General features: G+C 39.4%; 1 protein-coding gene and 1 long non-coding RNA gene across 5 annotated transcripts in view; one reads left to right on the forward strand and one right to left on the reverse strand.

Annotated features, from left to right (window-relative positions):
• MAPK10 (mitogen-activated protein kinase 10) overlaps positions 1–1,908 on the forward strand; it is a 102,921-nt gene extending 101,013 nt beyond the window's left edge. Inside the window, 1 exon segment of the mRNA XM_040557217.1 lies at positions 1–1,908. This exon segment is cut by the window's left edge and continues 1,305 nt beyond it. The gene's annotated coding sequence lies outside the window, so the exon portion shown is untranslated.
• LOC121070274 overlaps positions 1–25,546 on the reverse strand; it is a 29,122-nt gene that overhangs the window by 1,271 nt on the left and 2,305 nt on the right. For 2 of the 4 annotated variants that reach the window (XR_005819979.1, XR_005819978.1), the window contains exons 4-6: positions 20,306–20,458; positions 9,801–9,904; positions 1–920 (exon numbers count right to left, since the gene is read on the reverse strand). The exon at positions 1–920 is cut by the window's left edge and continues 706 nt beyond it. This is a non-coding gene — a long non-coding RNA (uncharacterized LOC121070274). Of the gene's footprint in view, positions 921–7,296; positions 9,585–9,800; positions 9,905–20,305; positions 20,459–25,546 lie in introns of those variants that run through there. The other 2 variants (XR_005819977.1, XR_005819980.1) reach the window with 2 other exon arrangements.

Genomic DNA, 25,546 nt, shown 5'->3' on the forward strand with positions numbered 1-25,546 from the left:
TTGATTTTATTTCACGTGTATGTTTTTACTGAGTTAAACGAAGGAAATTTGCAACCCTCTCCTTCTCAGTGTGTTTGCGGCTTAGAGGTTATTCTCCCTTTAATCATTCCCTTACAGGAGCCTCCACTACTAAGAGAACAGGCTGGCCTGGATGCTTTTGGCTATTTACTTGCTCGTGGCAAATCACCTAACTCCCTGGGAAGTTTTACCAGCTGTGTTACATGGACAAGATCCACACAGTGAGTGGGTCTAGTATTCCTGTTCTCTAATAACAAAGAGTTGTAAGAATAAACAAGAATACAGATGAGTCCAGTTCTGACAAGCACCAAAGAACTCGGGTTGTGCCACAGAATACGTAGGCTTCCCAGTGGTAAGTGACAGCAAGTGTTTGTATCGGAGAATGGCAAAACTACACATACCATTTCAGAACTGAATATTTTTCCAGTTAAAACAGCAACTGGCATATTCCACTGCAAGAGCATAATCACCTGAGCTGGAAATTAACTAAGATCTGTGTCATCTCTCCTCTTACCAGTGCGTGCCATGTAAAATAAAATGACATAATAACACTGGAATGCTTTTCCAAAAGTCAAAAAGATTTTTTTTAGAATATATTACTGGATACTTTAAAATCACTCATTATTACATATTCAAAATTCTCTGAAAATATAAGCGTTCTTTTAGGTGGCTTACAAACGTACTGTTGTGCAGTACAAAAAAAATTTGAGTAGCAAGTCAGTTTTTCTTCCAAGGGAAGAAAACAAAAAAGAAAGCTTCTCTCCAGGGTGGGGACGAGGGAAGATAAGAGAGAAATGGATAAAAAGTAGCTTCAAGTCCGGTGGTGGATCTGAGCTGCCTCCAAATTGCTGTAGGAAATGGTGTAATTTTTTTTCTCCAAGGATATTTTTGGTAGATTTTTTCTGGAAAAAATTGAAAATGAAATTAGGTCTGTGATTTTCTGAAAACTCAGAGCAGTAATAGTGAAAGCAATAATTTACTACTGCTAAAATATTTAGCAATATTCTCTCTTAAGCCATGAAGCATCAAGTTGTTATTCAGTGAGGTAACGCTCACTTGAAAGCCAGTGATCATAGAAGTATTCAAAGGTAAACAGCAATGCTTTGTTAGGTATGAAGGCAATAACTCCAAGGGTGACTTCTTAGCAATAATGGAATGTATCGCCTCCAGATTTAAATGATTACAGGTATATATTAGTAACGTTCAGATATCTAGCATCTGTTTTAAGTTCCTTATTTTTCACCATTTTAGTGTGTTAACAAAAAAGGGAAAAAAAAAAAAGGAAAAAACAAACCACTCTCAAAGCTAAGTGGAACTGCAAAAATACAGCAGATGTAGCATGTAGGAATTAGGAATAATCACAGCTCATCGCCAGTGATGATATGGAGATGTGGCACAGGCAATAGCGGAAAACCCATTTGTAGTAGATGGATGCTTGCAGATCGTCTGTGTTTTATCTGACAAAGCCAAAAAAACCCTACACTTAGTCCAGTGGTATAATTTAGTCTTGTTTGATTTTGTGAGTGCTGGGGAGAGAACCGGTTACCGCAGAAAATGTCCTGCAGATGGGCAGTAAGTAAACCCCCAACACAGAACATATATAGTTTTATTCCCAGAAGCCCAGATTCCGCTAAGCACCAGTGCTGTACACACATTTTGTGGAGATTGTAGGGATGCATATCTAATTTTCTAAGTAGCATGTGCTTTTTTTGTCCTTTGTTCAGCAGTGATCGACATAAGCATGTGCTTAAGTGCCTTGTCGAAATGGGGCCTATAACAATTAGTGCATCTCGTTCTATCCTTGAATTAGTCAGTCTCCTCGGTGAACAGTTCTAGCTGTGGGAGGAGACTTGGGGCTGTCCACACTGGACAGCAGAAAAAAGCCATTGACAAAAAAAAAAAAAAAGCAATAGTACCCTTCAGTCCTGGTCCTTGTATGGTCCTGTCCAAACCAAAGTGGCAGCCATCAGGTAGGAACAGTATCCTTTGTTCTTTTTTGCCTGGGAGGTTGGTGCAGTCAGCTGGTATCTTACAGGAATGCAGTACCCTTGAATAATAGATGGCAGTGACGACAATCCGTAGCTACCCTAAGGTGCACAGGTATTTTTCTTTCAGATGCTGGAAGTTTGAGACCCTTCTCTTTATGTCTTGCTGCTCATTATTCCAATGTTCCGTGCAGTGGGATCATGATAAATCCTTTTTTTTTTTTTTCTTGCCAGTGATCTTTCAAGTCTACCTCCTAGATTATCAAGTTACCACATAGTACTTGAGTAGTAATTTCACCTCAGTCTCAGGTTTGTAGCTGTAAGTAAAATTGCCACCGTTACAGGGATGTAGGAAGGGGGTGAAACACAGAGATTTAATGACAGATTTTTCAAAGTATTTAGGCACTGAAGCAGCAATCTGCCTATTGGCAGAAGGGCATAGGCGTGTATCGTTTGTCAGCACAAATGTCAGCTGGACACTTTGGTATTTCTGAAAATATGCCACAAAGCTTAGCTGTATCTTAAGTGTCTGAATAGTCTAAGAAGTTCTGTCCTGGGTGGCTCAGTTCAGCCATGCAGATAACCATCAGCAGGGCAAGGAAAACGACAGAGGCATCGTAATTATCCATGGCTAATCAGAGCACTAGCAGCAAAAAATAGTGTTGAGAAGGTAGAGAAGTCACTGATGAACATTCCAGCTTTATTTTCAGGTGGACTACTTCTGGATAGCATGAGAAATTTGGAGAAAAAAATACAAAAGGTCAGAATTGCTCCTAAGAGGTCTCTTTCCCTTTTCTTTTTCACTGGTGAGTTGAAATGAGGAAAAAGTATTAGTTGCTTCAAATTGATGGAAGGTTATGTATGTTTTCAATCCAAAATTTTTTATAATTTTTGAAATCACTCTTCAGATGCTGACTCAGTAGTCAGAATAGTATCTTGTGAGTTTTGAATATATTCTGCTAGAATGTAACATATCTTCAGAGATTCCAGATATCTATTTGAGGTGGTCACAAAGTAATTTATGCAAATCATGCTGTGGTTGGGAATCCTCCCATACTATCTCCATTTCCATAGCATAGAAACACACAGGAATCTTCAAGTCTGTGTTATATGAAAAAGAGCTTAAAATGGAGTGCAAGTATGGTAACTTGTCAAAAGGAAAAGAAGCCACAGAAAGCCTGATGAGGTGCTTCCCTAGTGCACTGGTGTTTTTCTTCTGGAAATCATCAGTTCCTGCATGATGTTGGCCTCAAGAGATGACCCAAGCCAGATGATAATGTCACTGTACCGCTCTTCTAAGTTTATAACTAGGAGTATTCATCTGTAAGGTTTTACCTTCACATATATTGCTTTACCTTTGGGATAATGATTCTGAAGAAATTAGACTTGTTGGCATGCCTTTAGGATTTTTTTGAAAATACTGCTACTAAATTGATTTGGATTGGTGCTCACCGATAAACACTACAGTACAGAGATTTCTTTTCCCCCAACGTCCTGTCTCATGAAAATATGCTAACAGTTAAGATGAAAACTGCTTGAGGGAGTCAGTTTGAGCAAATTTCCCACCTCAAAAAAAAAAAAAAAAAAGGAAATATTTTATGTTTTGAATATCCTGAAATCATTGTAAAATATACTAGAAATATTTTAATTCAAAATAACTTTTAAAAGCCACAGTTACTTGTATTATAAATATTGCAGTATTTAAAATGATGGAATAATTCTAATTTTAGGTCTTTCTATATACTGATGTTTTAAATTTTCATGTGAATTCAAACATGCCTAACAATGACAATAATACATTTTCCAACAAAGTCTGCGTGCTTCCAGGGACAGCAATGGGCAAGGCAACCTGCAGGGGAGAATTAGACTTTCCTTTTAATGGTCTGGCAAAAAAAAAGAAGTCTGGTTAGTGATTTACTTTACATTTACGGTGTGTGTGTGTACGCGCAAGAAAGAGAGGGAGTGCAAATGGATGTGATTTTTAAAACTTCACCATTGTATTCATATTTGATCCAAATTCTCATTGTGGATAAAGAGTGTAATTGTAACTAACATAATCATACATCTTCAAGCATCTGATGGCTGTGCTTATTTGAACTTCCACCACTTTACAAAGGACACGGTTACCTATCTGCAAGCTCAAGGTGATTTTTTTCACACACATGCACACCAAAAGAACATAATTGTGCATAAGGTTTGAATATTCCACACATAAATAATGTCTTAATTAGAAAGATGGGGGACACAGGGAAATGGCACGTGTCATCTTCACTGATGAGCTGTAAAATAGACCTGTCCAGTGGAATTTAGTGCAGTCTGTTTAACGTATTAGGAACTTGCCAGTGCAGCCTGATTTTTTTACCCCTTTTTTTTTTTTCCCCAAATTAACTATCAATTGTGAGAGGTGAACGGTTTAACTTCATTTCTGTTCAGGCTCATTGACCCATGGCAAGTTTGAGTTTTAAGAAGGGTTTGATTAACAAAAGAATGTTGAAAAACTCCAGCTGAGGCTTATGGTGCCTTTTTACCTGAGAGTGAAAAGCTGAAAAGCACATACTGAAGGAAGACAGTCAGTTTGGGAAATAAATGTATCCCTACCATGTTCATTGTTTCAGACAGGTAACCCTGTCTCTTTTGTTAATTTTCACTGAACAGGGCCATTCTTGTCTTCTGGAAAGCAAGATATTTATAATGTAAATAGTTGTATTGACTTTTTTTCTGTAACTAATATGTAATAATCCAACACACTACTACTGTTAGACCTTTTTGCAGTAAGGCCACTGTATGCCTAAACATGGTTGACCTCTGACCTTTTTCCTAAGTCAGTCACGTGCTGAAAAGGAGGGTGCTGGAGGTTTCAATGTACATAGAGAATCATGTATATTTAGTAAATGGAGTAAGTGGGACTTATGGCCAGTATATATTAAAGCCACAACAGTAACAAAGCTCCAGATCTTAACTAGCAAAAACAACTGTTCACCTTGCCATGTCCATCCTGTAATAAGATCTAAGTTGCACCTGCCTGTAGTTCTGCATGATCAGACTTCAAAGTATAACTAACAAGATCTGTAATGTATCAGTGTTGATAAACATAGTTTAAAAAAAAGAAAAAAAAAGAAAAACTCAACCAACAACAGAAAATCAACAACGGCAACAGTTTCCTATCAAGACTGGAAGATGAGACATGTCCAATTTGTTGCACGGTTATAGCTGAAAGCTGGAACCAGTGCCAGTGTAAGTGGACCGCAGTAGTGACATCTGTTAAGGAACCGACCTTACTTCCGTATTGTTTTGTTCTTATCCTGTTATTCTCTGACTCTCTGTTGCTCCCTGTGTGGATACAGGGGAGAACTTCACCTCAATCATCAGTGTTTTATGGGTCAATGTTGCATCAATGATTTCTGATTTCTGTTCATTTGTCAATTACTGAACTAGGATGGGAACTTCATTCTCTCCACTTGTCAAAAGGAATCCTGTCAGAGCTTCCTCATGAAGTTACTTCTCACTGCTGTCCTGACTCCTGTCGGTTGGATGACTTTGCCATGTTCCCAATAAACAGCACAATGCAGTAAACCACATTGATCGAGGGCTTCATTAAATGTGTTGTGCATCTGTACTCTTGCTGGGGCTCAAAGTCATGCAGGGACAGGACTCAATTCAAATATGGTATGTACTCTATGCATGACGCCTATATTACACCTTTATGACCTTATAGTGGGGGGAAAAAAAAACTGCTGATCTTTACAGATGTGGATTCGGACTATCTTTTTGGGGGGAGGAAGGTTGTAGCGAATCTTGGTCCTTATCCTACGTGCCACTTGCTGCTATTCAGAGGAGCTAAGTGGAGGCTAAAGTGGAGCAAAGGCTGCCAAAGGGGGCCGCACATGGAGGTGAATTTCATGCTGTTTGAATGTGATCTTGCCAAAAAGCCTGTATGTCTAGCAGGGGAGACTGTGACTGTTCTAGAAGGAGTGTTGTGTTGTTTACTTAAAAACAAGCTTTGCTAATTAAAATAGTGTATTCTGGAGTCCTATTTGAATGGCATAAGGGGTTATCAATGAAAAAGAGGCCAAGTACATTCATGCAGTCCTCCTGGCTTCTTGTTGCTTTTCCTGCAGTGCTCACTAGGGGACTCAGATCAAGCTGTAAACATGTGAAAGTTGCCAGGATTACAAAATCCAGTTAGTGCTCCATGTGATGTGTTCCGTAGGCTTTACCCTGGCAGTCACTGCTCATTTTAAGAAGCATTTACAGCACTAAAGGCATGTAAAGGGACCTTAGTGTCTGTGGGACTCAGACTGTTTTCAAGTAGCTTATGAGTTTATTCCTCTGGTTGACTGCCTAAATATGTAGAAAAAAATTACGAGATGACTGGACAGAACGAAGGAAAACAGCCAAGTAAAAGCTCTTTATTCCTTCTCCCATCTCCTCCCCCATTTTAAAAAAAAAAAAAAAAAGTAAACCAAAATCAAACTAACAGCAACAAAATAGGAAAAACAACATACCAACCGTAGTAGTTATTTGTGGCCTGTCTTGGCCTGATTTTTCACAAAGTTAAAGGTACTGCACTCTGCTTCAAGTGAAAAGGAACAAAAAGGTGAGAGGTGCTGCCTTTTGGAAAACACTGCTGTTTTTCTCCCTTCTTGCACAAGCTATCTGTGCCCTGTTTTAACTCCAAGTAAGTCAAACCATAATACACAATGGACATTTTTATGTTTGGATTTATCATGAGATTAAAAAACAAAACAAAAACACAGCCTTCTGTCAAAACAAAGCGGTCTGGGGAGGGCTATATAAAGGAGTGAATTCAAGTACCTCGTAAGCACTATAAAGGGAGAAATTCTTAAGGCTAGTAGTTAAATAGCCTTTCAAACATACTGTGTAGAGCTGGTATTTTTGCTCTGACTTGCTAAAACAGGAGACTTCAAGGTTTATTTTTCCCCCAGTTTGTGTATGCAGAGAGTGGCTAAACTAAAATGTAATACAAACCTCTGGCTTCCAGTAACAAGGAGATTTGGGCTTTGTGATTCTTACTGCAAAATGGGGAAGATAGGGAACAGCTTTTTGGTTTCACTGGGTGCCATTTGAAACAACTCAAGATTCCTCTTTTTTGAGAGGTTTGCCCTTTTTGGGATTCAGAATTTTTTTGATCATATTTCAGTTATATCCACCTCATTAAATCCCTATCTGAAGCTGTGACTGTGATTTATTTTTACATAAACCCAGAGTCCTAAATTCCAGAAAATCTGAAGTTAAATTTGAACAGGACAGGCCTCTTAAAGTACTCCTTGGTACAAAACGGAAGTACCTTTTTAGCACCACACCAGCCTTGGAATTTTTCTCCTGCAGTCAGTTGCAGTGACAGCCTAATCATCACTTGCTTGGTAAGAGGTAGTGTGTGTTACACGCTGACAAGCTGCAGCAAATCCATGGAATCGTTTGTCCTGAAGCAGAGTTGAAGGATGGAGATTGGACGGCTCCTGCAAACCCTTCTCTCCCTCCGCTTGAGGCAGATGAGTGGGATGAAGGTCAGTGAACAACCTTTGTGCTCAAACTGATGAACCACTGTGGTGTTGGGCAGCCCATTTAAACACACTGGGCCCAGTTCTCATTCCTTTACAGAATGTATGGCTGCTGTGAGCTGCATGTTAGTCATTTTCTAATTCGGTGATACAGTTGAAGACTTTTTCTTCTGTGTGGAGCCCTTTGCTGGGGGCTGCTCAGTGTTGGCTACGTTTCTGTCTGTGCCCTGATGCTTACAGAGCAACACTTTCATCGGCTCCCTTCACTGCCCTGTAGCCCAGACTCTCCTCAAGTCCATACTGATAAACACCGAGATGATCTCACTTTTCAACGAGCTCTCCCAAGCCCCTGTTAACCACACAGGATGGAGCCTGAATTGTAAATCTGCTGTGCCTCCAAGAAAATATGATCATGAGTACAGTGTAGGGAGTTAGGGAGGAAGTTTAGATGCTTAAATTAATACTCATTTGCTGATGTATCTGTCTTAGTTTAAAATGGACTGCAGGGTAAGAATAAGTGTTGGTTCTTCTTGATGCTTCTCTGTGATGTTCTGTCGACATTCCAGGTGCATTTAGATGTGGAATAGTAATTAGGGTGCTGGAGAAAACAGCTGGCTCTCTGAATATGGCTATTTAATGGACAGACTGCTGTTTTTGTTAACTAAGTCTCATTGCAGGGAGTGTAATCTTCCAGATTTTAGCCTTTCTAGTGTCATTAGCCTGGAACTAACAATGGGACATTTAACATTTTTCTTGGCTAAATATGAAACATGAATTATTCCCACCTCTACCTCATATGTAACACTGGAGAAGAAGGGGAATTATCTTGGATTCCTACAAACTCATGAGACAGAAATTGCGAAGGAGTAGCTGCCACAACAAAACAGCCCTTCAATTTTTGAAAATGCTTAATGATTTAATGTGTGAAAGAGGTGGAAAGCTATACAATCTCCCATTCCTGCATTTAACCTGAGCTAGGTAAAGACCTATCTGCTATTAACAGGATTAAGCTACGATAGTGATTAAGAAATTGACTGCAGATAACTATGAAAACTATTTTAAGCCTTGATCTGTCATCGAGTGTTCATAAAGAGTAACACATTTATTTTTTGTTTTGGAAGATAAATTTATGCCCATTCTTTGCTGAATTTGTCCTCAGCATTGTCTAGGTGATGCTCCCGCTCTTGGAGTAGCCTTACCTTCTCAGTTCCATCCCATCATCTTGGATGGGAAAAGATTTGTTTTTGAGTATTTTCAGCAGTTCACTTGATCACAGCTAGAATAAGGATTCACTTTTTGATTCTGTTCCTTTTTATATGAATAATGACCCAAAGTAGTCAAATAACAAAAGTTGTGGTTTGGAGGTAGCTCACCAAAGGGTTATGTTAAAGGTCCCCACCCCACATTTGTTCTCCAGAGAAGTCTGCCTTGCGGGAGAAAATTTGTGGATGTAGGTGTTCCAGAAGGAATGGAGATTCTTTATGTCAGCCTCAGTCCAGAATTAACAGGATTTGAACACAGACAAATTCGGAATGTGCACAAAAGCTCTTTTCAGTAAAATTGGAGGTACTGTAGGGCCCAGCAAGTAACTGAGGGGGCTGAAGGATGACACTCTGGTTTTAAAATCAATGAACAGTAGGAGAAACAGTCCAGTGATGAAACCTCATGGCTGAATTCCAAAGCATTTCAGTGTTTCAAGCAGCCAGAGCACTGTCCAAAAGCTCCTTCAAAAGCTTAATACCATGTAGCAGACAGGAATGCATGCTACAAAGCCGCTGCGGAGCATGAGTCATCTAAGATTTTTAATGTATGTGTTTCCGAATTGTCAGTACATAGTAGTTGTAGGATTGTTATGATTCTCTACATAAAGAAAGATTCTCCTTTTTGGCAACATGCAGACATCCCATAAGGTTTTTTTCACCATAAAGGAGAAACACCGCAACACAACACCATGCTGCTGACTGCTGGTGGGTGAGTGAGAGAACGTTGGCCAGGTTTCAGGGGAGTTGTACTCATCGGTTTTGATTTTCTGACGTCCTTTTTTCACGAGCTCAAGACACTTAGTGGAAAGCGCAATAAAATTACAGTATGTATTGCTAAAGTAACTCATTGCCAACAGTTATATGTGATTTCTGAAACATATGAACTAAGTTTTAATCACTCTTTTTGGTCATAATTCCAAGCATTAGCAAATTGATTGAATAACCAAGCTGTCAGTCAGTTTTAGCACTGGGTTTTTAAGCGGTTAGCACTGAGACTAATGTAAACAACTCACTTTTACTGCAAAAATTCACTGGCACCGCTGTGTAATACCAAATCTAGAGGGACTGCAGTTCCGCATCAGTCTTTCACTTAGTTGCAACAGCTCACTGGACCATCCTGCAGTTGGGAAAGAAAACAAAACAAGAGTGTGCAGTACAAACAGCTTTTTAAAGCTGACAGAGCATGGCAGCCATGGTCATTCCAGCTTCTGCTTTGTCGGATGAGATCCCCTATCCCAGGCTGACATTGCACTCATCTTACTCCCCTGAATGTGATATTTGCAGAGCTGTATAGACACAGCTGCTCCCTTTATCAAGGAAGATGCTTGATACAAGCAAAGAGTGCCACCTAAAGGCAAATGTGCTGAAGGCTCCATGGAGAGCCAAATTCAGTGAACCCTTCAGCATGTAAATCACCTGCTTGTTGCATTTCTTCTCCAGCCAGACTGACCTTGGACAGTTCATCATGTACTTGATGGTCTGGAGCATTTCTTGGACAAAGCTAGTTCTACATTCTCAGTAAGTTTTCATTATTTTTTGTTTTCCAATAAAAGCCATGTATGAAAGCGTATAAATCCCTCCCTTTAGTGTAGGAGATAACAACAAGGTGCTCAAATGAGCAGTACTGAGTGGTAGGTGATTGTGGCACTAAGCCAGTTGTGTGTGTGGGTAGATTTGGCCATCACTGATCTCTACAACATGATTTGGAGTTATTGAAGTAAAAGTCCACCAAAAAATAACAAAAAAAATACTTTTTAAGAATTTTCAACTGTCTGGTCTGCATCCAAACTGAAATTACACAATGAAAACTTCTTCCAAGATAATGTCCAAAGATAGCTAAATAGATGTGCTAGGTAACCAAGCATCTTTTCCCTTTAGTTAGCTCAGCCACGAGGCAGCAGTGTAACGAGACACCGCTATCATGCAGGGAAATGGCTTTGTGTTAAGTTCTTTTAACCACAAATCTCTGCTCCAGTTGTTTTGGTTTTGTTTGTCTTTTTATATCCAGCTTTACAGATGGGCTTTCTCTGAACCATACCATGTGTGCCTTCCTCCAGTTTCTGGTAACATTAATGACAGAGCTTTCTGACTTAACACAACACCTTTTGGGATCTGTGCAGAACCTTTTTCTGGTTAAATTTCTATACTTAACACAAAGCAATTCCCAAACAGGAATATGTTGCTCATCTCAGCTTCCTGTTCCTTGAGGACTCCTCTTTGGTGAGCTCTGCCCTGGTGCTGTATGGGCTGTCTCCAGCCACTCCAGCTATACTCACGAGGCAATATAGATTAAAAAAAAAAAAAAAGTAGTGAAACTGGAAACTTAGGAGAAAAGAGTAAATACAGATCTTAAATGGTAACTTTTTCTAAAAATCATAAAAAAAACAACACCATGGTATATTAATCTGTCATTGAGTCCATGTTTCCTGTGTTTAGTGGCTTTAGAGACTGACCAGTCTTATGTCCAGTGTAGTGTGTAATGCAGTAACATCTGTCTTGTTATCCAGGAACAACGTTTGTTGACTGCTCCTAGTACCACAAAATATACAGAGGTCAACCTTGTCATACTACTAATTATTCCTTGTAACAACTTCTTGTAGCAGTGGAAACAGTCAGGAGTGGCAGACTGAAGTTCAAAGAAATCAGACTTGACTACTGTGAGTAATGCTAATTTCAGCTAAGCCTTCCTTCAGATTTGTACAGTTGAGCCTGATGGCCCCATACAGAGTAAACAGTATAATATTCTAGAAACCATAAATCTTGACAAGCGATACAGTTTGTATCTTCTGGTTCTAAGGTCTAGTGCGTTTATTTATTAGGGGCTACTCTGTCAGCTCAGGAAATGAGCCCTCTTAAAGAGAATAGCATTCAGTAATTACCACATCTCTCATTTAACCATGTCAGAGAAGCTGCTTAAAATGATGATTACATCTAAATTCCTGTTACTTTGCCCTTAAGAAGTACTGTAAGTCAAGAAAAAAAATGTTACTGCATCAACATTGCACACTTGCTGTGATGACTTTGTACTTCATAGTGAAGCGCATGCAAAGAGTGGATACAGTCAATGATATGATGGTGTAGGTGATATTTAGTTAATATGCAGGTAACAGCTACATAATATATTAAGCGCACATGAGTTGGGTTTTTTTTTCCACAAAAGAAAATTAAATGGAAGAGCAGCAGTCAGAGCAGTATCAACTACATCAAAAACTGCAATTAATTAATTAATTAATTAATTAAAACTGCAAGATATCCTAACCAATTTATTTTTGTAAATCGGAGTCTACTAAGTCCTGTGTCAGGCAATGAGTTTGTATCAGGTTTTTAAATATGAATTACTAGTGCGTGTGTTTCATATGTCAGTAACTCATATCACAATGCTGAATATATTCAAAGGCTACTTAGGAGAGTAAATGACGTTGTATATAGGCAGTAGTTGCTTTAAATTAGTGTGGTGTTTTGGAGAAATATCCCTGGAAACATTTTGGCACAATGGCTTGCCTTTTCTCTTTTTTCCACAACACTGAAACATGGCAATAGCCTTGCCCCCAGGTCACTGCACTGCAGAGGATATTTTACATTCTTTTCCTTTCATTCTTTTACTACAGAGGAGTTTGGTTGTCTCAATAGTAGTAACAAACTAATCTACTCTAGTGGCTTTTTTGCAATTACTCAAGTCTTCATGTGAGAATAGTTTGGATTTTTCTTTTAGGGGCTTTTATGTTGAAAGAAAATAAAGCAGGTTGTTAAGGAATGTGGGACTATAGTTTCAGCCAAGCTGTGCAATTAATCAGGACTAATGAACTGATACGCTACTGGACTGTTGAGCAGCCGGTTGAAACAGCTCTGACAGTGTAAGTAATCCAGTTCTGATGCTGCGTTCAGCGTTTTGAACTGATGAATGACTGCCTGACAGCTGTGCTGGCTACAGTCATCACTCTTTTAGGAAATACCTCATTTAATGAGCACAATAGAACAAAGCAATACCTGCTAATTGGGAATGGTCTTACTGCAGCAATTGGATGTAAATAATACCAAATCAGAGGCCGGGTTCAATACCACGCGTGCTGCTGTAGTGCCAGGCTTTTGTGACTTCGTGTAAGATTACTGCCCCTGAAACACATGCACACAAGTTTGCGCTGCAGAGGAGCAGTGGACTCCCCAGCATTTCTCTCCATGGCAGGAGGACTCCTTTTCTGCAGTGTTCTGAGAGCAATTGCTGGTGTGGGGGTAGTGGCCTTTGATGTCAGATAATTTGACTTGCAGGTTTTGCTTCAGTTGACATATGATGTTTTCCCTGGGGCTCAGTAATGTGAACTGGAATGTTTTTTTTTGTCATAGAAGCTAAGAACTAGTCTTTGGTTTGCCCGTGGGAGGGAGGCCTCCGCAAACAAACTCATATGGATTTCACCTACCCATCCACATAGTTTCAAACCTAAAAGACTGAGGCAGGCAGCTCCGAGTCTGGGAAAGAAAATCACTGTTCTTCAATTGAGCAGGACTTAAAATAGCAATTAAAAGGACTAACATGACGGTGATAAAAGTACAGGGCGTGTACTTGTACCCTTTAAAGTTTAACCCATGTTCAGGCAAAACCTCCTCCACTGCCTAAGAGGAAATCTGGCAGGAGGAGGTCAGAATCAAGGTCAAACTTTATATACAGATGGAGGCAGAGAAAGAAACTGTTTAACAGCTGAGACTAAATGTAATTCTTTTCTGGAAAACAACTGAAGAAATAGCAACTGAAGCAATTTTGGCTTGTTTTTCATTAGTATTGATTGTAACTGATTTTTTTCTGGCCTGAGAGGGAGGTAAATGCACCGTTCCTCTAGAGCAGTGCACTGTAAGAGTGCGAGAGTCCCATCCTCTTCTCTGCTCCCAGCTCCTGGAACTTCCATTCCAACTACCACCAGACTTTTCATAAAAGTACACTCATTTCAGGAAATGACTTATTTATGTCTCCTGTCCTGAACCAGTTATATTTTTAGAAGGGAGGGGGAGGAAGGACACTGTATAGATTTTAAAGCTCTTCCGTATGAATAAATACTCCATGTATGATTGAAAATAAAAGCGAGTCTTTGAAATCTGAGCCATAGTATGGGCTGCTTTATAGACTTTTACCTCCTGAACGTTGCCTTTTTAAGAGTACTATTATCATCAAATGCAGCACAGCCGTGTCCGGGGATTGCCCACAGGAGAATAGCCAAGCAAATAAAAAATTTCTGCCTTGCAATTCAGAGATACTGGATGCAATGTAGTTCTATGATTCTGTATTGTGCAAGTACTCTGGGTGGTGGTGAACATTAGACATGACAAGGTTTTCAGCTACTTCCTTCACTTCAGTTGAAGATTGAGTAATATATTGATCAAATATACTGAATTTGCTGCCAGGATAATTCTGCTAGTTTTTTTCTAATACTTTGGTATTCAAGACCTGCATAAAAATATTAGCTATCCTTTAGTATGTGGATTACAACTGTTTCTCTAATTACTCAAATCGATTTGCAACCACAGCCCTGAGGAAAAACTTTGTTTTTACTCTAGAGATTGCTCATGGTTTTTATATAAAGCTATAACCTTTATTTATTGACACATTAAATTAAAATGGAAATAGGAAGGTACTCTGATAAAAAGCAAAGTGCTTTTCATGCTGTATCCTGGACACTACTCTTCTTGCAATTTTATTTAGGATGCTAGATAGGAGTGAAATATCCCATTTCCAACAGCGTCTGAAGTTTCAACACCGTCAGGATTTTCCCTCAGGCAATAAAAATTTAATTAAGTTTTATGGAATGAAGTCCAAAACTCATTGGATATTCACATTAGATTTTGATAAAATAAATTCTATGGTTTTAAAAAGTAACATTGTATTTATATATATTTAGGCTGTCAGGATGCCCATTTCGTTATCTATTGTGTGCTCCCTTTTCACATACTACTGTGTTAAGAGTGCTGCCATACATTGAAGTTCGCCATTTGCATAAATGCTACTGCTCTTTTCTTATCATCAGTGCCCCGTGACTCCTCATGTCTTACTGAAAATGCTACAAATCAGGACTGGCTATCGGTAAACATACCCTAAAACACATAAATCCAAAATGCAGCTTCCTAAATTGACAACTAAACTTCCTCAGAAGGCTGCATCTCCATTCAAAATCATGTGCAGCACACTAAGCATCTCCATCTTCTCCACCTGTTCTATAAAGAATAAGAGAATGTCAAAATCAGGGATACTAAGATGTCCACTAAGGAACATCTGTTATGGTCATGATGCAATTTTTTATTATTCTGCACCCAGTCTGAATTAAAATTTGCATAAGCCTCCCTGTATTTAAGAACCTGTAAAGCAGAATATTAATTCATTATCAATATAAAAAGATTAATTAAATTCCTACAGCATGGAATAAATAGAGTTGAGAGTTGTTATTGTTTAATTCAAATCTGAATGCTGAGCTGTGCAGGAGAATAGCAAGAGACAGAAGGAAAATGTATCTATAAAGAAAGTCAAAGCTGGTCCAAAGAAAATGAATGTATAAACATTTCACAATGACGTCGGAATTTCTCATGTTTCACTCTAAACAAGTAATTCTGCAGGGCAGAACGGAAGAGGAGGCTTCCAAAAATGGGGTGTCTGTTAAAGGTTTGGCTCATATAAACACAGTACATGTTGGGATGTTAACAATCTAGCGCTTTCCTCGACAAGCCTTTCTGCTTAGTGGTAAATTCCAGGTTGTCAGCCATGCTCATCTGTTTAGTTAAATACCATTACGGGATCTTGATTTTGGTGAGAACTGTGCTATTCCAGAGAGCTGTCTGTTCTGATGTTTTGAAGGAGCCAGGGGTTTTGGTCACAGCATGCATGCTTATGGCATGACAGCTCTGCCAAGAAGGTACTGTTCCACTGCAAATACTCAGAGCATATTATCCAAAATATAAAACAGTCCAACACCCAAGCATACAGATGGCAAAACAGACTGAAAGATTCAGTAACATGCTAAATCCATGTGCATTTCTGATTTTGTTCATTATTTGTTTTAACAGTCAGAGAAAAAATGTCCAGGGTGAAAAGGCAGCTGCTTTGTTTTTCTCCAGAGCCGAACAATGTGCATCCAACCACAGTCCCACGTGCAAGGAATACCTTTCAGTTCTCCAGCATGGCCAAGACAACGCCAACAAAGTCAGCTGAGTTTCAGATTTTTCTTTAAAATTTAAGTCACTTTACTTAAACCGTCTGTGGAGAGAGAGTAGTTTTGCAGTGAAATGTGTTCTTGGGATACACACGAGTATGTACAGTGTCAAGCCAGTTCTAAGTGGGCAGTATTCTAAAATAGCTGTTTTGGGATTACTGCTTGGCCAGTACTCTGTAATAGAAAGCACTTCAGCAGTGCAGTAAAAAAATATCCTCTGGATCCCCTGCTGGGTAATAATTACACAACAAGGTAACAAGGACTTTACTCAGAGCATTAGCAGGTATGGTTAATTAGTGCAGCTCCGCTGACTTCAGTGTATTTATGGCAGTATCAGTAAATGTTCTTGCTTGCAACATCTCCCTGCATTGCACTTCATTTTCTAGGACTGAATATTTCTAGCTATGCTCCCTGTGTTTCATAATGTACACGAACATTGGAAGTACTAGTTAGGAAAATGGAATAATGGCACTTGCACTGGTGTAGACGAATGCTCTTAAAGGAAACAAAAACTGTAATAAAATGAGGTTTTCAAGGTCAAAAATCAAGTGGCTGCTGCACCACTGGTAAAAGCAACTTCCAGCTAGAGCAGGACAGAGAAGAGATGGGAAAAGATGAGCCAGCAGGTGGAAACGTACAGGATGTTTAGCGTCAGAGGGTGAGATGAGTCTGTGGAGAATTTCAAACACTGTAACACCAAGTTTAGTTGATCACAGGGATGGCTAAGGAGGCGATCGAGAATCAAGTTGTTTCATCCCAGTTCCTGGAGCAAGCGCGTGATCGAGCCCCAGAACTGCAGCCTCCCTGAGGCCAGGAAGGCTTAGGAACACTGCAAGAGAGGAGTGCATGCACAGGGCTGTCAGGCTGTGCGAGTGCAGGTCAGCATCAGGGGGACAGGACAGGAAACTGCCATCTGCTACTGCGAGGGGTAAGTCTGTTTTCTTCCGAGGGTAAGTTTCAAAAGCAGATGATGTTGTTGCTGTGTCGGGGACACCAATTGTCAGTCAGTCATCTTCAGTGAAGTCTCCTGGACCAGGAACTGGACTGCAGTGGGTCAAGAGGAAGTAAATGCATACAGCCCAAATGCCTGCTGATGAGTTAGTGGCTCATGCACACGGTATTTTTCAATTTATGAAGACCTCCCTATGCTTTTTTTCGTGCGTGTGTGTTATTTCTGCCCTTGAAACACAAGGATAACTCTAACTAAAGGACTTCAGAAGAAAAAATCCTTCCCCACACAGTGGAATTTTGGAAGGAATTCCCTTTTTTCCGCATTTTCCAAATTACTTACTGAGACTGCTTTGGTTCTCCCTTGTTTTTCTGCTCGAGTACTTTTCTTCTGAGTACTATTTTATGCATAGTGATTCTTGGGGAACTCAGATTTACAGCACAACAAGCAATATGTTTTTTTTTTCTTAATTGCTACATACCTCTGCTTTTAGCCCCCAAATTTGAGTTGTCTACTCATGGAGCAGCAACCACAGCATTTGACTTGGGTGTGCAGTCACTTAGTCTGCTTGAATAATTCTGAAGACTGAATAAGTAAACAATACTTGTTTTGAACATACATGAGCTGTCTTCAGGCTCATGTTTGTTTATGCACACTACTGATCAGACAAATTAGAAAATAAGTTCACAATTTACATGCTGCGAAATCACAAAACAGAGGGCAGACTTCTCCAGCTAAATACTTTGGCAACTTTTGAGCTTATGTACTTTCAATTCTCAGACTTGTTCTACTTACCGGGTAAGTTTCTTGAGCACTGCTGGCAGAAACTAGCCTACTGTCAAAAAGAAGACAGCTGATTGGTATTAAAATCATGTAATGTCACATCTAATTCTTTTTAGGAAAAGGAAAATCTATGATGTGATAATGGCACCACTGGATACCAAAAAAAAAAAAGCCTCTTGTATAAAAGAATGTCAGGCTTGCTTATATAGACTGTTCCTATTGGTATAAGGCAGCCATACCAGCACTATTTTTAAAATTACCAATATATTTCTATAGGAAGAGGGAAAAGTTCTTCAAATTTTCAGTGACTCCTGATGAACTTATTTTCCATAATTCAGGTTTTGACGTCCACTCTTAGGCAGCCTAAAAAATGTGGCTACTCTCCTCTGGTGATTTCATATATAATGTTATTCCTACAGCTATTTAGCAATTATAAGATCATTTAGATTAAAATAAAAAATGAAAATTACCTTCTTCCCTACTTTGCTGCCTGCGTGTGCATAATATATGGTTAAGTTTGCTTGTCTAAGTCTATGCGTGATAAGCCCTGGAGACAATACTTCTATTTAAAAGTGGTAAAGGAAATAATTGATGCCAAATAGTTTCCTGTAATAGAAAAGACTTCTCCCCAAACACATCTAGCAAAGGGTTTAGGCCAAAGTCTGATCCAGCTGCAGATGCAAAGCCCCCTTATCTGAAGCTTCATTTTGAACTGTCATGTTAAGCAGGTAAGTTAACAACAGACTTGGTCACAGTGCGTTTGCATGCATCCCCTTGATTTTCATTTTTATTTTTTAACAGGAAACTAATAGAGCGTGCTAGACTTTTTGTTTCACTTTTTTTACCCTATTGCTTTAATGTTTCTCCTTTTTTTGTTCTACTGGTTGAATGAAAGCTGGCCAGTTTCTGCCTCCACCTATGAGACTTCAAGTCAAGACTCACCAGGGTCTTTCAATGATGACAACTCCTTCAAACTCTTGATGTACTAGCACTTTTCAGAATGCTGGGCAAATACTGTTTCATGGGGAAGCCTCACAGCATTAAAGGTACGTATAAATTAACCTCCTTCAACTTTCCCAGTTCATTTCTGGCTAATTACAGTCCAGTCACACAGAAGGATGTTCCCATTTGGTCTGAGAGCAGGAGCGGTCAAGGTTGTGACAGCTCACACCCTGCTTTTATTGACAGCAAACTCTCTGTTGTGGGATAACTGCTGCCTACCACATCGGTGTATTGAGTTCTGGTTCTCCAAAATCCTTGGCACCGACTCTTGAGAGGACCGTTTGCTACTGATGGTCTGCAGAAAGTGCAAAGCGTCTGCACTAACAAAGAACAATCTCTGTCCAGTTATATGAAAAGTACAGAGCTGGGGTGAAATGAAGGAGTAAGGACTGCATGCAATGGCAGAACATGAAAATATGTGTAGTCAGGGAAAACAGGAGTCATTACAGAAATGGTCTATCACTATGAAAGGCATAGTCCTTAGCAGGACAGAAAAATGCGGTAACTAGAAAACGTACTACTGCTCTGTTTCTAGGTCTGAAGATAGCCTGTTCCTCCTGAAGTTGTCAAAGTACTTATCAATGGAGAACCTTTGCTACATGAGGATCAGAAAATATGTTGTGGAAAAACATATGCCATTTTTTTTCTCCAGAAGTAATGGCAATTTCCCTGTTCTGACCTCAAGCAGATCCACTGTGATATGCATCACAGGGTACTACTACATGTTATTTGTACTCATGTGGTCCAAGTAATAAGAGCACTCCATTAATGACAACCTCTGTACATCTTTCCTCCAGCTTTGACTGGTAATGTGGTTATGCTTTCCGATCATGGCATGGTATGATTTGAATATACCCCTTTGATATATTTTGCATTCATGGTAAGTGTGTATTCCTTGGGGCACAATTATTTTCTGTTTCCCTGCACTGCGATAAATTTCACAGAGATGTGGACAATGCAAACAAATCCTAGCACAAGAAACAGAAAAAAAAAAGTTTTCTGCTTAAACACTTGAAATTAAACACTTGAAAAAGCTTCTTTGAGAACTATCATTTTAGAATGAGACTGTTCTTTGCACTGGTAGTAACAAGACAGGTAATGTCCCTTTGGTGTGTGTTTTTCATTCTGCAGATGCCCAGGCACAGATTACGCTGTCCTGGCACACAGCAGACACTTGATTTAGCAGACTCCCTGTCCCAGCTCTACAGCTCTCTTGTACGTGCCTGCCTCCAGCGCTGCTATGCACATGGCAGACAAGCACGGTGCCTCGAGTCTCGTTACCAGAGGAGTGCCTGACAGCCTCCTGACATGCCCCTCAGCCTGTTGCACCAACCCGCACCCTGTCCCCACAGATGCCACTCTGGTCTGCTCTCGCAGGCTTCTATCCAGCCTTTCCACACACATCTCCTTTCATAGCTCCGAGCACGTGACAGTTTCAGCCCCAGCAACCCAAATTCCAGCCAAGCACTCAGCCCTTCACAATGTGTATCCAGCTTGTGAACTACGTACCTAGCCGCAGTACCTCTCGCTTTCGGTCGGCAGTCTTTATCTGGGGAGGAAAGCAGGCAGAAGGAACAGCTATGGCCTGAATTCTTACCTCTTAGGGTGCGTGTGCTGTCCCAGACAGGTGATACAGGAGCATTTGGAGGTTTTGCTGTTATACAGCCTCGGTCTCTGTTCAGTGCTGATGCTGTGCTACGGACTGCTGTTGTCTGAGGAAAGAGGAGCTCTGTTGGTATGCCGCTGTTGTCTGAGAAAAGAGGATGCATAAGGGGCTTGATGATGCTATGAAAAGGCAGGTAGCACTGCATGATATTGCATTGGTCCACTGTATATTGTTATTTGTTGTATTAATGCATTCAGCCATCATGGCACGTTTAATAACAAAGACTGAACGTAATTGACATAAGATCCATTCCATGAGTGAAAAGTAGTTATTGCAATTAGTCATGTGATAAGTATACCTGGAACATTTTATGCTTGGATTCTTTAAAATATAAGCTGTCAAAGAGAATGAGGTATGGTTTCTTTGATTTTCTTAGGTGGCACTGGTAAACTGGTTACATTGGTGTCAAGCTAAAGAGTTTCAAACTCAGGACGATAAAAGTTGCTCAAAAAATCAGAACGTTTTTGCATGCTGACTCTGCCTGTATGCACTAGGTTCTGTTGCAAATGTAGCCTGAAATGCTCCTTGCATGCAATGCCCTGTAATTTCTAAATGTGCTGCGTAAAGATTTTATTTAAAAGGATAAACTCGTGGTTCCACCATAAGGAAGTAGTTTACAAAGAAACCCTTTGAAATTTAAATAAGACAGTCTTCTACCTGACGATCTCCACAGTTGCAGGGAGAAAAGGGTATGTTTTATATTCAAAGTAGCACAGGACATATTATGAAAGGTAGGGAAGTGAAAACAGATGAGTAACTACTGCTATGTGTAGCCAGAAGAAAACCTACCAGCAATTAAGCAAGAGGCAGATTCCTTCTGGACTACCAGCTCTTCTGTAGGAAGAGCATGAGAGTGGAAGTCAAAACACATCATCTTGAGTGCCAGTGCTTTGCACCGGGTTTCCTGTGTAACCCAGAATATGTCAGGTCACGCCTTGGTTTTTCCTCTTTGGAAATGTGAATGGTATTACCTTACCTTACGTGGGATTTAGCATATTAGTATAGGAACTGCTTTGAAAGTTTCAAGAGGCAGGAGCTACAGCTGTGAGAATATTATCATGCATACATGGACACATGAAATGATACAATCGGAACTGTAAAGTCAGAATTGAAAATTACGTACTTCATTAACGCTCGACGCACAGTCAAATGTTCCCTTCACTGGGTATCAGACAATAATGTGGCTTTTAGAAGACAGAAACTTTTCCAGGGGTGTGTTTCTATTGCAAGCTGTTTTCCGTCTCTGCTTGCTCTAAAAGTAATTCATGACCAGGGGATACTGAAGAAATTTCTCTTTAGGGTTAATGACTGTTATACGTTCTGTTAAAGATTTCCAGCTCTAGAAATACATAGTACAACAGCAACATAAAAGGCACAGGCTGTCCAACATACTGCTTCATACTTCAAAAATAATTTCCAGTTAACAAAGCAGTAAAATGTCATTAGGAGAAGCAATGTAATGAAGCTAAATAGAACTAGAAAAGAAGTTTCTAAAAATGATCCACATGAAAAATGTAATTATTTTAATCACCAGAGTAAATGTGGAACTCCTACAGATGTTCACATGCAATTCACACTGAAGTCAGCTAGTGGTTGACATACTCGATATGCCTATGATTCGATACATATTACTGAAAATAAAACTTACAGAACTAGAGGGATGCCCCTTACTCTGTGTGCAGAGTTCACTTCTTTAAAAGGAGCCTTGATTTATAAGTTGTCAGACCAAAACTAACTGGTAAGGACTTGCAAGAAAAGTAATATTGCCATGGCAGCTTGGTGATAGTAAGCAATTAGGAAGTAAATGCTAAGTCTTGAAACAACGCCTGCACAAATGCACAGACATACAATTATTCCAATACAATTAAAAGTAACCCAATTCAGTAGGCAAAACTGTGTGGAAAAGCTGTGGCTTCTCCAGATGAAATCAGTCCCTTTAGTTTGACAATGTAAGTTTCAATTAATTAAGAAAAAACAACAACAACAAAAAAAACCAACATCATAATCAGATATCCCAGCAAGTGAGTGATTTTTTAAAAGCTTGTATTTGTACAAGTCGAAAAACGTATACTAAAATAAGCCTTTCCCTTATACAGGAACACAGAGGCATTTCTTAGGAACAGAGCAACTTTTTGGAAAAAGTAATTCACAGCTTGTTACGACAAATGTGAGTAGAAGCGCAAACGACAGTAGATTGTACCATATATGGGTGAAAAAATTGCCTCCTCTAGAGGCAGATTATGGTTGCTGTAACATCAGTATAAATCTGGAGTATAACTCTGGTGTAATTACCCAGATTTCAGTGTAAATACTCTGGTGGAACTGAGAATAGCAGCATGCAAAATGAGAACTATACCTTTAAGAGATTTGCAGAAGGACAGAAGAGATTTTGCTGAATATGGAATTACATTCTGGCACCATTAAAGGGAGTACAGTATTTCTGAGGCATCATTTTCTTATTTTTTCTTCTTTTGACTTTCTCTTAATTCTTTCAGAGGTTTTTACAGAGATTCCACTTTAATTCTCTGTTTCTCTCACTATGTTTCCCTGAAGTCTATATTTGGTCTTTTATGGCTGGTTGTTTTAAAGAATTTAATTCAAAAGACGTTTACATCATTGTCTCCTATCCTGATCTCGTCATCCATCAACTTTTCCATCTTTACCAAGATACCATTTCACTACCTGTAATCTCAGCTGTCTCTTTCTCTCTGTCTTGCTGCTACCCAAAAATGTAATGGTCCGATTTTGTCATTGAAAAGATGATACTGGGAATGTGAAAAGCATAAAGAAAACACCAACTGCAATTTCCAGGACCAGAGAGTCTGTTTAACTGTTGCTACAACCAGTGTTCCCGAGTGAACGTTAACAATGACAGGAAATGCAAAAACAAAGATACCTAGTGGTATCTTTAGATGGTGGTACCTTAGATAAAAACAAAGAGACCTAGTGGATTAAAAAAAAAAAAAAAAGTACTCAAAAAAAAAAAAGCTGAGTTGGGTTATGTTAACTTGTTTTCTATTTTACTGTTTTGGCTAACTTTTCATGAAAGGTACCACAGTGAATGTATTCAGTTCCCATCTCTTCCAATTAGATGTAAGATCACGCACTTGATGTGCACATATTCACGGACCAAAAATAGCAAAAAAAATTTTGTATACTTTTTATAAAAAAAAAAAATTCCAATCATTTCTATCAACTTAGAAAATTCAGATCTGATTCAGCAGAAAAAATTAGGTGACTAGACTTATCAATCGCAACAGCTCAATGTGAAAGCGTAACAAAAAAGTGCATGAATGCTTTTCTGGATCTACATATCAGAGCTGTTTGCCTGCAGAGATTCACTTACTAAAACTGTCATTATGCAACTTTTATTGCAGGACATCAAAAACAGAAATAAGGATGACCACCAAATGATAAAATTTACCACCAGGTAAGCAGGCTTTCTGGTTGACATGTGAGTACTGAAGATCACTGCAAAACATAAAGCTGCCATTTGTGCAAATAAGGTCATTATTCATTTAATGGAAATAGGAAGCTCTTACCATGTTCAACAAATTTCTGCTATCACTTCTACACAGGATGATGCTAAGTTGCGGTGCAGCAGTAGAGCAATGTACTTAGTGAAGATAAACACAGTGCTTTTAGATTTTGGACAGCTGCAGCAAAAGAATATTCCGAATCCAAATTGTCTGCCTGGCCTTTAAAATTTGGTCATCTGAAAGTCATTAATTATGGAATTAATAGGAACATGTCAATTTGGGAAAAAAATCTGTCTTTTCTCCCCCCACCCGCTGCTTGTCTAGACTCAGCTCTGTCCTTCCACACAATCTCGCTACTGTTATGTGAGAGCCTTTTCTTCCAAATAGGCTGGAGTCTGGGACAGCCTTTGTGTATTTCCCAGCCTTGGTGACCCTTCATCTCATTTCAAATCTCAAATAAAAACAACTCCTTTTCTCCTCCTCTCCCTATACATTTTAATGTCTCTCTTCCGCTGCTCTGATTTAACTCTTGACTGTAATATTCCCAAACAAAACCTTCATTAAGATAGACTCCAAAGTTGAATGCAGGAAGGACCTGTTTGAACAAGTAGTTTCTGTCTGGGCAAGATTGTTCTCTACCATATATTTACAACTGTTTCAACCAGTCTGCTTTTAAGTATCTACAGCTAATTAGATTCTGAATATTAGATTTTCTCCAAGATTATCCTTCAGAGCTGTAAGACTTACCATAGGAGAGATTTTCCTAGTAAAATCTATTTTTTTTTTCTTCCTTAGCTGGTACATACATAACTACAATCCCAAATATGTTTCAGGTCTCTTTTCTGCAATTGTACTGCTATAGAGCCTGTGAGCACACTTGAAATCTCATTGGCAGTGGCCTACAAGAAAGGTTTCATTACAGGTAGGGAGCCAAAATTACTTTATTTCTCACAGTGGCATTCAGCCTCATCAAATGTTTGTAGCCCTGTCCCTTGATTGTCATTTAGCCAAAGAATATAAAAATGGCTAACATTTTGAAAGGGATTTGTGCATGAAGCTGCCAAACTTCAGACACCATTGTTGAGTGCTTTTGGAAAATAGGTTCCTGTTTGGGCACCAGAACTGGGAGACGCCCAAAATTAATTGTCACTTTTGAAAATCCCAGACAGTCACTGCACTTAATCTTTCTCGGAGATTTAATCTTTCTTGTATGTATTTCTTTTTGCTGCTTCTTTCTCAGCCACTCATTTCAGTTCTTTAGGATCTTTCCGATACTGCAAGGACAACACCTCACAGTCTAAGTAAAAAAGAAGGTGCTTTGCTGCCTAAGAACTTGCGTGTGAATTGCCCTAAGATGCAGCTGAGTTAGGCTTCCCTTTTTCTTTTAAATGGTTTTCGTTAGTTGCAAAATGTGCATGGTTAGACTTAGTCTTCCTCTAAACTGACCTTTAAAAGTACACTGGAGCATGCTAAACAATTTTTGACTCCCCAGTTACCCATGAGCATGAGATTAAGGGAGGGTGCTGGTTTATGTACAGGTTTTGTCCTGATACATAGCCAAGGTGTGGCCAGACGTGTCCCAAGCCAGGAACATGGAGGTGCTCTTGACTCCCCCAGTTGAGACATATAGAAAGGCACACCTGTTTGTTAAGGAGGTTTCAACAAGAACAAATAATGTGATTTGGCGTCTTTT

The sequence above is a fragment of the Cygnus olor genome, chromosome 4, assembly GCF_009769625.2.
Source record: "Cygnus olor isolate bCygOlo1 chromosome 4, bCygOlo1.pri.v2, whole genome shotgun sequence".
NCBI classification, from domain to species: Eukaryota; Metazoa; Chordata; class Aves; order Anseriformes; family Anatidae; genus Cygnus; species Cygnus olor.